General features: G+C 33.4%; 1 long non-coding RNA gene across 1 annotated transcript; it reads right to left on the reverse strand.

Moving 5' to 3' along the window:
* Positions 1-1,611: 1,611 nt before the first annotated feature.
* Positions 1,612-3,419, reverse strand: LOC131072094 (uncharacterized). The gene is made up of 2 exons (XR_009112655.2): positions 3,104-3,419; positions 1,612-1,897 (listed from the first exon to the last, which is right to left on the reverse strand). It is a non-coding gene; the product is annotated as an uncharacterized LOC131072094 (long non-coding RNA).
* Positions 3,420-13,184: the final 9,765 nt, after the last annotated feature.

A 13,184-nucleotide genomic window follows, 5' to 3' on the forward strand; every position in this document is an offset into this window, starting at 1 on the left:
TGTACATTAATAGAAAATTGACTTAATAGAATATTTATATTTTTTCATCTTAAAATTAGCGAAAACTTGATGCCCATATTTACATTAAAAAATAAGTATAAATAACTTTCCATAGCTTTAAATCAAAGAAACAATGAACTAATCATAGATCAATCATCTCAACACTGTATATTTTCTAATTCATAATGTGAAGATAATTTCATCCTTACATAAATAGAAAATTGATTTAATAGAATATTTATATTTTTTCATCTTTTTAAATTTACAAAAACTTGATGCTCGTATTTACATTAAAAAGAAGTATAAATAACTTTCCATGTCTTTAAATCAAGGAAACAATTAACTAACCATAGATCAATTATCTCAAATCATATCCTTTAACATTTTCTTTATAAATACTATGACACAGTAACTTGTGATTATTGTTTGAACCACATAAACAACCACTATTTTGCAATTGAAAGGTAGGCACCTATGATTTCCAATACCATCTCCCATGCCTAGCTAGAAAAGTGGTGTCTAAGAAACCAACTTTTCATGTCCTTGACATGTAGCAAATGGAACATTCCAAACCACTAACACATGTCCTTCCATAACAATAACTTTCCATTTGCAACTACACCCACTACATAAAAACTAGTGAAATCCATAACTAAACATCCACCATGCATATAGTTACTTGGTAAAAAATAACTCACAATAAATATAAACTACTAAATATTAATTCCTCTTCACTCACAAGTCCCAACATAGCAATTTCTATATTTTTGCATGAGTTATTTCAACAAACATGGACACATGGCACCTAAGTACTCCTAAGCGTTTTACAAATTCATTTGCCCAAGATGAGTTTTGAAGTGAAAAGTGACACAATATTATGCTCCTAACTTTGCACATAGGAAGCCAACTCACAGTTGGGTCCCACAAAGTGATATAGAAACTTAGAAGCTCAACTCTTAGGATATTATGAATAAAATATTGAACATGGGTGTAATTAATTAAATTAAATCATGCTAGGATTCTCAATGGTTGAGAAAACCTTAATCCCAACATTCTTCCACTTGTAAAAGACCTACACGAGTCAAAACTCTATCATCCAAGCTCAAGGCTCCAAGCTCCATTAAACTAATTCACCATTTGAACTTTTCATTGGTCACTAGCTTCATCAATGCATCTACAAAACTCACCATTTCAAGTATCAACCTTTTCCATCTTCACCTTTTTGTCTTCCACCATATCATGAGTAAAGTGAAGCTACACATCATAGTTCTTTGTTTTGGCAAGGAAACTAAGATTCTTTGCTAGAAAATTAAAACTTTGGCTCTCATAATAAATAGTAATCTATCCTACATCAAAACCAATATCTCACCACAATCTATTAATCCAAATAGCTTCATTACAAGAATGAGTAGCTGCCATGTACTCTAATTCTATAGTGGACAAAGAGACTACAGGGTAAAATCACAATGTTGTGTCAAACTTTAATAAAGGAAGTGTCCAACACAACTAAAACTGTTTAACTTCGATGGTGCAATCACAATAGAAGAGTCCTCGAGGAGAACAATCTAGACCGTGCAACAAGACTTATACAACAGAAACAACTCAATGTGATGGAGGAAATGCAGAAACAAACTATATTATTTCATGAAAATCAGTTACAAACTGTTGGCCACATGCGGGTCACAAGATTCAACTCACAAACCTAAGTACAAAACATGTGTGTTATGCAACATTCGGGCTCAAGCAAGAATGCGAGCCAACTCCAGAGCTCCTAACCTTCAAGATTATTCTTCTATGTTCTAATGATGATCTCTACATGCTCAATTACATTTATTTATATGATCAAATATGATCCGCGTCGGCCCAAGATGGAACAAATGCTGATGAACAGAATGAACTGTGTAAAACATACCACATTCTTTTAGTACACAAAAAATACCAAATAGGGCCTTCTTTACTTTATTGTGACAACCAAAGTTCTATTTTGTTGTCAAAATATCTAATGTTTTATGCTAGAGCAAATAATTAGAGGTCTATCACCATTATTTCAGGTATCTCATCTAACAAGAGGTGATTCATGTTTAATATTGTAAGATAAGGGACTAGATACACGATCTTTACACCAAGGCTTTATGTGAAACTAAGTTTGTATAACTTAAAAATCTTTTAAGACTATGAGAAGCCACATGATTATTTGATAATTATCATTCTGGGAGTATTGCATATAAATAGAGACCTAACAGAGATTGTGTTGAGGCCTATCCTTTCTTAAATGTGGAGGAATATCGAAAAAGTAATTAGCATATGAACTTGTGAAGGATGTACAATAAATTAATTATTCAATTGTCGATAGAGACTTTTGCGAACACAACTGTCTAATCCCACTTACCTCACAAGTAACTATTATGTACATGAACTATAAATTCATTATGTATTTTGTCTCTAAAATGAATGCAATGAAAATGTAATCTGGATGCTCCAATGGGCAGCCATGAAATCTCTCTTTTTATCACTGTGGATTTTTTTTTCACCATATGCAGGGGAATAGTTTCATAGTTTCATAGTTATAAAAAGAGAAAAATTACAATGCATAGTAGAAATAAGATGTGGGGAATGCTGGTCGCTGGTAATAGGTAGAATTTTCTGCTGTTGTTTATACAAAGGTTTTCATCAGATTTTCTGATCTATGATCAGAATAAAGAAATAAAAAATAGATCATAAAAGATCCAAAATCTTCCTATAAAAAACTCTTACAGAATTACATCCAGCAATGTCTTAACACTTTCAATCTAACATTTTGAGAAACAACAGAAACGGCAACATACAACCAAACCAACTCTGAACAACACATGGAAGCAACATAATCTATTGAGGACAAATGCCAATGAAGTAAAATATAGTTCAAACTGTCTACAATCCAACAATGAGGAATGCCCAGAAAATGCATTTTTCAAAAAACAAAAACAAAATTAAAAAATTACGATTCAAACTATGTCCCAAATCTTGTAAATGACTTTTAAGAGCTCAAATGTTTGGCATGCCCTGTTTTCAACCTTAAATCAAATGCCCAACACAGAAATGCAATCTAGATCGGATTTCATACCTTATCAGAGTTTCTTCGTACCCGCCAGGCTGTCAACACTCTCTTCTTCATCAGCAAAGGAAAGGAAAAATAAGACTAACCCTAAAAATAAAACAGAAGTAAGGCTAACCCTAAAATTATTGTTAAGAAAAATCAGGTGTCAATATTCCGCAGAGATTGGTAAGGCATCAAACTCTTTTTCCGTTTTAAGATTTTTTCCCCCACAAATGGTAAAGTTTTTAAGATTCACGATAACATTCAACTTTCCTGAATCTTGTGCGAATGATCTTTGGCCCACCTGACAAGACTAAAGCCTTATCTCCATTATTTTAAAAGTTTTATGATATCTTGAAAACATTGCAGAATAATGCCTTTGGCAGACATACTAACAATTAAAAACAGTAAACCTGTGTGGAATACATTGATCATCAACAGGAGTTAACATATTATGCCTCATTATTATAATCTCTTGATAAAGAAATGGATAAGGTGTTTCTAGTGTCATGCACCTTATGAGAGTCTACTAAGGAATTTTTCAGTGGCTACCAGTTATGGAATTGGCTGACTCATTTACCTCTAATACATGGTCTCTTCCCTATTCTTATTCCTCACGAGTTCCTTTTACCTCTAATTAATGAACTCTCCTAATGTATTATGGCTGTATTTTTTCATTTAATTTTGTTTTTAGTTTGAGGTAATGGCTTCATATATTTATAAAATATATGATTGTGAATGGAGTATTTTTTTTTATAGTTAGATATGTATTTTTAGTTTTTGGTTTCTGGTTAATATTTCACAAATCTTCATAATTCAGAGTTTGCTTAGTATAATAAGATATTAATTTTATTCTTTCCAATCATCTACAATTTAGACTTGTGGTCAAAAGATTGTTAGAAAAGGAGGGAATTAACTATACATAAATATTTTCTCTAGTAGTGTATAATATCATGGATTTTATAACATTGCTGGCTCATTTTAAGTGGTCTCTTCATAAAATGATGGTTAAAATTGTATTTTTTACAAGGTGAAATTGATGAAGAGATGCATATGACTTAACCATGAGGATTTGAATGTTTAGTACATGAACACATAGTTTCTAGGTTAAGGAAGTATCTCTATTGTTTTAAGCAACCTCCAAGGAATTGGTATGCTATGATTGATGAATATTTTCATATTAAAGACTTCCATAATACTTATCATGATCCAAACTAGTGTGTGGAGGAATTTGAGAAAAGTGGAAAATTTATTATTGGACTTTATATTCATAATGTTAGCATCATAGGAAATAAAATTAGAAAAAATAGTAACCTAAAGTTAAATTTGAAAGATAGATTTAAGATGATAAACCTTGATGTCATAGACTATTTTCTTGGTATTTAGGTGTGATAGAAAGAAGATGGAATTTATCTCTCAACTCTAGTATTCTTTATAGTTGTGAAAGTTAAGTGTAGAAGATTGTAGTCCACTTACTATAAGATTGAAGTTGATTGAGGATATGGAAGGTGGAGATGTTGATTAGATCTTATACAAGCAACTTTTTTGTAGCCTTGTCTAGTTGACTCACACTCAATTAGATATTTATTTTGCACTATGTGTGGTTTCAAAATATTTGAGTTCTACTAAGGTTCCACATTGGAGAGTAGCAAAAATAATATTGAGATATGTACAAGAGAGTTTTACCATGACTATTTGTTATTCTTCTCTTAGAAACTTTACAATTGTAAGATGTTTAAATTTGGATAGAGTAGGTTGTGTAGATGACTACAAATCTACTACATGCAATGTTCTCTCTCCTATTTCTAGATCCAATTCATGGTATAATAAGAAACAATAGACTATTGCTTTATCAAATATAGAGGTTGAATATAGATGAATGAATGAGGCAACTTAAGAAATAAATTGGCTACAAGCTATTCTCTTAGTACTCAACAAACATGAAAGAGGGGCTTCTTTACTTCATTGTGATCAATAAATAATTTATCTTCAATATTTGATTCATCTTCAATGTTGTAAGATTGAGGAATAAATAAATGATCGTCACCAAAACTTTATGTGAGACTAAGCTTGTATATCATAAAAGTGTTATAAGACTATGAGAAATCACATGAATATTTGGTAACAATCATTTGGTAATTGTTAGTTGCACATGTCTACCATTAGATGAATGAATAAGTAATTGTAAAAGGATACTAGCAAGCTTTGTGCGGCGACCCATCCTTTCTAAAATATGGAAACATATTTACAAATAATTAGTATATGAATTTATGAAACATGCTAGATTAAGTTAATTGTTAAATTGTCTGTAGATACCATTAGAGACAGGTCACAGAACTGGCTACGGCCACTCGCCTCACCATTAACTAGTACGGACATGATCTGTAAATTGATTATGTATCTTGTCTCTAAAATGAAGACAATGAAAAAGTAATCTGGGTGGTCCAATCAGCAGCCATGAAATCTGTGTATTCTTTTTTTCTCACCATATGCAGGGGAATAGTTTCATACTTATAACAAGAGAAAATTTTCAATACAGGGTAGAAATAAGATGTAGAAAATGTTGGTCTCTGGCAATAAAGAACTTTTATACAGAGGTTTTTATCAGATTTCTTGATCTATTATCAGAATAAAAAATAAAAAAATAAAAATTAAATAGGATTTTAAAAACTCTTAGTCAGAAATTTTTTGTTTGAATATTTTTCCTAATAATAAATCTGTTTAACTAACTTTTGGTGAAACAATATAAAGAACAACATGCAACTAAACCTACAGTGAACAACACAGAAACAACATAATCTATTACTACTGTTACCTATTTTTCGCTCCTGGCTGAAAAATAGGTTGAGAAATGCTAGCATGAACAAAAGAAAGCTAGTGTATACTTATTCTCTATTTTTGTGTTTTAAAGATGATGTTTCTAAGTACTTCTATTCTGTAACAACAAAGAAGGAGACATCTCATTGCAAAAGAAAAGTATTTTATTCATTTTCAAAATTGCGTCCCACACAAAGAGCCGTGGGACTAGCTACGTACATCCAATGCAGAAAGGAAATATACATATATGTATGCAAATACACAAAAAAAAAATGAGGCAAAGGCATGTCAAAAATGGAACCAGTCATTGCCTGAATGACTGGAACAGTTGAGAGACGCTCGTCGTAGCCTTTGTCTTGCTGCTCCACCCTGGTCCGTTGACGTTTTCCTTTTGATATCTGCAAAAAGTTGAAACAAACAATGTGTTAGAACATTTTGTTCTAAGCAATAGCTGGCTGCATTTCTGACATATGTACTAATGCACGCATATATATATATGATAGCTACGTACATCGAATGCATATAGCTCGCATCACAAAGGAATCTCCAAAAGGCAAAATCAGATCAAAGGAAGGTCACCATAAATATGCATTTTTGCTAACAGGTTTGTTTCATGTGCAGGAAAAAGAAAAAGGACAGTTTGCTGGTCATAAAGTTCACTAAGATGAGTGGAGATGAATGCGGCTCCCACAAGGGTTGAGCCCAGCTCATGTGGACAATCGCAAGGTTTCATACAATCAGATCAACAAGACGACATTTTATGCATCAAGCCTAAAAGATTTTTTATAAGCTGGAAAAGGCGTGATTGATCAGACATTTCAACAAATTCAAGTCAGCTGCGTCCTTGGAAATAATATTCAGATTTTAAGAGAATAATGTTTAAATGGCAGCTACAGTTTTTATAAAATATCTATGAGAAATCAACATTGAATGGCAGATGACAAAAGGATGGTTTCTAGTGTTTGTTTTTCACCATTTTCAGTCCAAACAGTCATACAGAGAAGTGCTTATTTCAATGAAGACAATGAGAAATCAGCATTGGATGTTGGATGTGAAGATCAAATTTTTGAAAGAGATATTCCAGTAGTTTATGGGAGTGTCCAAGAAGCATTTGTTGAGACTTCAAGCCTTGAAAAAATAGAAAGATTGCCATGTGGAATTGGTTTGATAAATAGGTACCACAATGTTGGTCCAGGATCAAATGGACACGGATTTGTGAAGGGTGCCTCGTTTGATTCTTGTTTCATTGATAATAATCATTCTGAGGATTTGGGTTACAATAATGGCAGTGCTGCTGAACCACCAGATGGAGCTACATGCTCTCCGCGAAGGAGGGAAGTCCTAGTTGACAGAGGTTCAAAGCTCAGATCAGCTAGGTACGGTAGCCCAAGCAAGTCACAAAAACTAAGCTCATGCAGACTTCATCTGATTGCTACAGGGAGAAGCAAGGAGTTCACAATTATCTCAAGAGGCATGTAAATACAAGATCATCGCCAAGAGGTAATACTGATGTAAAGAAGGTTGGAGATGGTAGCATAGAATTTGATGAGCGTAGATGGTGCAGTCCGAAACAGAAGGACACAAAAGATTGGAAGATTGGTTATAGTTGATGACACTGAAGTAAGTGAGAGATACATTCAATTTCTAGTCATTATCCCATTGAAATTAACAGTTTTTATCCTGATTACAATAATAGTGCAGATAGTACTTTTCCTATGCCCAATAAATCAGGTCATTTTAAAACTGTCTCTTCAAAAAAATGAGAATAAAAACAGTGGATTTAAGCCCCAGCTACCTTGCATAAATACAAAGTCTGCTGAGAGAGTGAGTATGCATAGTTCTTCAGGGGTAAATGGTGGAGCTGACAATCATACTGCTACAAAACAGATAAATTGTGTGTCTGGCAATCAAGATGTCAAAAATAAAAATAAAAAAATGGACCAACGGTTTAGCTTCTCAAACTCATCTCAGGTAACACACAATTTGATGGGAGAAGATGTTCCTGATCTTGATTCATCTCAAGGAAAATGCTCTAATAATGAATCTAGTCATATTAATCATGGTGAAATTCCAAATACAAATATTGCAGCCAACAATCAAACTAAGCAGCATCAACTATCATCATCAACTACCAGAAATTCCATCTTTACGCAAAATTGTTTGAAGGATTCATTTTCAAATGATATGGAAGGTAATGTGAAGGGAAATTCATTTTCTAGCATTACGCAAAATGAAAGAGCTATAAATATAGACGAATCATCAGATTCCCAATACATTGATAAAGGACTAGGGCATTGGAAGGAAGACGCTCCTGCACAATTAATGGATAAGGAAGGGTTAGTTTGCTGGAATGAAGAGTTGGACCTCTCTGTAGCAGAGGCATGGGCTCACATGCAAAGTGATTTACAGAATAAATCAAAAGTAGATGATTGGAGACTTCCAATAGGTGTGAAACTCAATAACTCAGAAAAATGGAAACCATCAAGCTGCGCAAGGAATGCTGATAGATGATAGCGAAAGTAAAATTGCCCAAGATGCAGGTATGTCTCCTTGGAATGGTTCGGCTGGTGCAGGACTGAGCGCTATGATGGATATTTACCATGCTGCTCCAGCAATGGTTTTGGGCAATGATACTAAGGATTAAAGGTTATTATAGGGAAAAATAGAGTCAATGTTGAAACAATTGAAGTAAAAAGCATGGAACCATTTCAACAGAGACGAAGACATTTGAAAGTAGAGGTTAAAACATCAAAGTCTCAAGAGGGATCTTCTATTCCTCCTGAAAAGTCAACAAGTAGTGACAATAAAATTACACCAAGGTATATGAAGAAACACCAGAAGTCTGATTCAGACAACCCAGAGAAGCTAGGCAATATAGTCTTGAAGCCTACAAAGTCTCTTGATCGGCCAACCCCTCCTAGGCAAGGCAGGCCTCCAAATAATGAAATGAGAAGCAGCACAATTCGCAGTGAAATGGAGAAGTTGCAATAACTCAGAAAAATGGAAAAAGATGCAACAGTTCGAAGTATTTTTCTCATAATTATGATAAAGAATGGAAAGATAATCCTGCAGTGCTGAATTAATAGCTTACAGAAGGTGCAACAAATTACATAAATGAATTTTTACACATAGAAGCCAATGCTGAGCAAGAATGCCATGAAATTTTTCAGAAAGACACAGAGAGAAAAGCCATGCATACTTCAAAAAAGCATTTTTTCCTTCCAGAATCGGTAAAGAATGGCGGACCTGTGCAGAATAACGGATGCAAAGTGGAGGGATCGTGCCCAGCAAGGAAGGAGTCACTTCGAACACCCCAAAAATGCTCAGAAACACAACGGATTTCCACAGCGGCTCCAAAAAATGAGCCCGAAACTAGCAAAAACGCAGACAAAGAGCAGGCCGTAAGCAAAAAAGGAGGCTCAGTAGTCACTTCGGCACCTAGAACAGAGAAGAAATCGACATTTTTCTTCTTCCATGCCCAGCTCAAACCCTAAGCGGCGCCCAGAAAGATGCAGAGCTAGTTTCCAGAATTGTCGAAAGACAAAAGGTGAAGAGACAAATGAAGATTTTAGGGTTAAGTTTCCCTAAAAATGTCTTCATAAAAAAAAATCATTTTCCATTCCCTTCTATGCCACGCAACATGCATGGAGGCCATGGCAAGGTTCGCATATGCCTCCAAGTGATTTTAATCACTTTAAACATTTTGTAAAATCTCTTGTTTCCTAAGTGACTTCATATCACTTAATGTCCCCCTTTCAAATTTCTTAGCAAGATAACCTTTAAAACTTCAGAAATGCGCCCTCTAAGACATGTGAACAAATGTGTTTTTAAAGTTTTTCTTTTTTAAATTTTTATTATTATTTGATCAAACATAGGTTTGATGTTATTTTTATTTTATATTTAAAATAATAATAAAATATAATAAATTTTTTTATTTATTAAAGTGTTAATCAAACACTTTTATTAAATATATTTTTTATTACATTTTATTATTTAATAAATAAAAATAATAAAATTGTGTTATTAAAGTGATTTATTTATTGTCACTTTAAATAAAACGATTCTATTATTTTTATGTTATTAAGACCTTTAAATATAAATGAAAAATAAAGTCAAACAAATGTCTGACTAGATAATAATAAATTCTTTTAAAAAAAATCACTTTATTAGATATTTTGTTTGGGCAAAGGGAGGGATATTTTTGCATTTATGAGGGCTTGCAGGCCTGTCAGAGACATTTCAGGGGCATTTATGTTGCATTTATGAAGTTTTATGGTTGCAGAATGGATGACTTAGCCTTTTGGCTCAGGTTTATCCCTTTGGAGATATTTTTGAGGCCCAAAAGGTAGGCTTTTTGAGTTTGCTCGACCTAAAATGAGGAGGTGGAGTCTTCTTGATAACTTTGGAAAAAGGCATATATACAGGGAGCCTTCATTTTTGTAAGGGCTCTGATTCATTCATCTTGGAGCAGACTGTAATTTTTTAGTTCTCTCTGCAAGAATGGATGTCTTTGTAACACATTTTCAGGAGTTATAAAGCTTGGTGATACCTGTTTGGCAAGGATAACAGCTTGGTTTGCTGCTCTACTTCTCATCTTTCTTTGTTACTGCATCTTCAGGGTTAGTCAGTTCTTTGGTGGTTGGCTTTTGCCCCCCTTAAAATTTACATCTCCTTTTGATGCCTTATGCAGAAACATATATACTACTTGCAGGTCATAAGCTGTGTTTTAATGATTAATAGTCTTAGGTTGTGAAAAAGGATTTTTTCCATCTTAGGACTGTGATTATCCAGCCTGTTTATGAAGCATTGATGCAAGGGTCATGAGTTGTTGGTCAGTGTAAAAAAGGGTTTATTATCATTGTTGTACTGTGTGTTTTTTGCTTAGATAGATAAAAAAAAGAATACCATCTAGTGCAATCACCTTAGATTCAAGTTTTAGTTTTACATTTTCTCCTCCTTACTCTTTTCCCTGAAGAAATTGTTAGTTTAGGTGCAGAATCTGAAAAGAACTAGCTTACTCTGGAGGTTCACTCCATTTTTTAGGCAACCCACAGGCCTAGGAGGGTTCCCATGTGTCACAAGCCTGCTGAGTTGATAGCTTAGCAAACAGGGGTGCAGGTTCAAGTGATAACAACTACAAAAGAACAACATGCAACTAAACCTACAATGAAGAACACAGAAACAACATAATCTATTACTACAAAAGAACAACTTGCAACTAACCTACAGTGAAGAACATAGAAACAACGTAATCTATTACTACAAAAGAACAACACAACACAGAAGCAACATAATCTATTATGACAAAAGAACAACATGCAACTAAACCTACAGTGAACAACATAGAAGCAACATAATCTATTACGACAAAAGAACAACATGCAACTAAACCTACAGTAAACAACAAGAAGCAACATAATCTATTACACAGAAGCAACATAATTGTTAGAACATAATGTTATTAGGGATCACATCCTTATAACATTTATATATAATGCTCTAATATAAGGTTATAAAACCTTATATATTATATGCTTTATAAGCATATCCCATTTAAAATAATTATAATCTAATAACTATTAGATTATTAATTATTTATGAGTGGGGGTTAATGAAAAGGTGTGACTAGTTAAGTCACCCTTCCTCCTATATTTAAGGAGGTTCTCTCTCATTTGAGAGGTGTGTGAATTTGGAGCTTTATGGTGAGTTGTATCACTATGCATATGAGGTATTATTGACCATGTGGAAGTATTGGAGGAGTGTCCCCAGGGTCATGTCTATTTTATTATAGACTATATTTGTAAGTGTTTTAATTAAATGATGCTTTATGGGGTTTTTTACCCGAAAGGGTTTTCCCCATGTATATCTTGTGTAATGTGTACATTTTGCATGTATGTTTCATATGTCATTTACTTTATAATCTTGTTTATAATGATTAGTATCTTAAGATCCTAATTTCTAACAACATAATCTATTACGACAAAAGAACAACATGCAACTAAACCTACAGTGAATATAATGCAAACCTACAATCCAACAATGAGAAATGCCACAAAAATTACATTTTTCACCAAAATTTCATGATTCAAACTATGACCGAAATCTTGTGAATGACTGTAAGAGCTCAAATGTGTGCATATTCTGTTTTAAACTTTAAATCAAGTGCACAACACTCCCTTTCGTGAAAGAAAATATATTCGAGATAGGAATTGATACCTGATGAAAGTTGTTACGAACCCACCAGGCTGTCAACACTCTCTGCTGCATTAGAAAAATAAATGAAAAACAAATTTAACCCTGAAAAGAAAAGAAAGACTAACCCTAAAAGGAAAAGGAAAAGAAGACTAACCCTAAAAGTATTCTTATGACAAATCAGGTGTCAATATTCCGCAGAGACTGGTAAGGCATCAAACTCTTTTTCCGTTGAAGATTTTTCTTCCCCAGAAATGGTAAAGTTTGCAAGATTCACGATAACATTCAGCTTTCCTCAATCTTGTGCGAATGATCTTTGGCCCACCTGACAGGACTAAAGCCTTATCTCCATTATTTTAAAGTTTTGTTGTATCTTGAAAACATTGCAGAATAATGATTTTGGTAGACATACAAACAATTAAAAACAGTAAACCTGTGTTGAATAGATCGATCATCAACAGGTGTTTACATATTATATTTTTGTAATTTATATCGTATCGCTATTCTGAAGGTTTATGTGGCTGTCAAACTAATTCATAATCACAAGGATATCTATTGATAAAGTATTACTAATTTTTTGAGGACGATAAGCATCTCATTGTTTTTGAGTAGAGAAATTTATATTTTACAAGTTTTGTTCATGTGACTTAACTATTTTGAATCTCGGATCCTTTTTTCTTAATAACTTACAGTTTGATTGGATACATTCTAACTATATTCATTCACCGTACATGGCCTCAGAATATGGGTGAGTTTTCTTTTTCTTTTTAAGGATGAAAGTTGTTTTTATCATTTCGATGCTTTAGCTGTCGGTTATGCTTCATTATTATAATCTCTTGATAAAGAAATGGATAAGGTTTTTCTAGTGCCATGCACCTTATGAGAGTTCACTAAGGAATTTTTCAATGGCTACCTCTTATGGAATTGGCTGACTCATTTGCCTCTAACACATGACCTCTTTCCCTATTCTTTATTCCTCATGGGTTCATTTACCTCTAATTAATGACGTCTCCTAATGTTTTTGGGCTTTATTTCTCGATTTAATTTTGTTTTTAGTTTGAGCTAATGGTTTCATATAAATATAGTTGAATATGTATTT

The sequence above is a fragment of the Cryptomeria japonica genome, chromosome 11 (genome assembly GCF_030272615.1).
Source record: "Cryptomeria japonica chromosome 11, Sugi_1.0, whole genome shotgun sequence".
NCBI classification, from domain to species: Eukaryota; Viridiplantae; Streptophyta; class Pinopsida; order Cupressales; family Cupressaceae; genus Cryptomeria; species Cryptomeria japonica.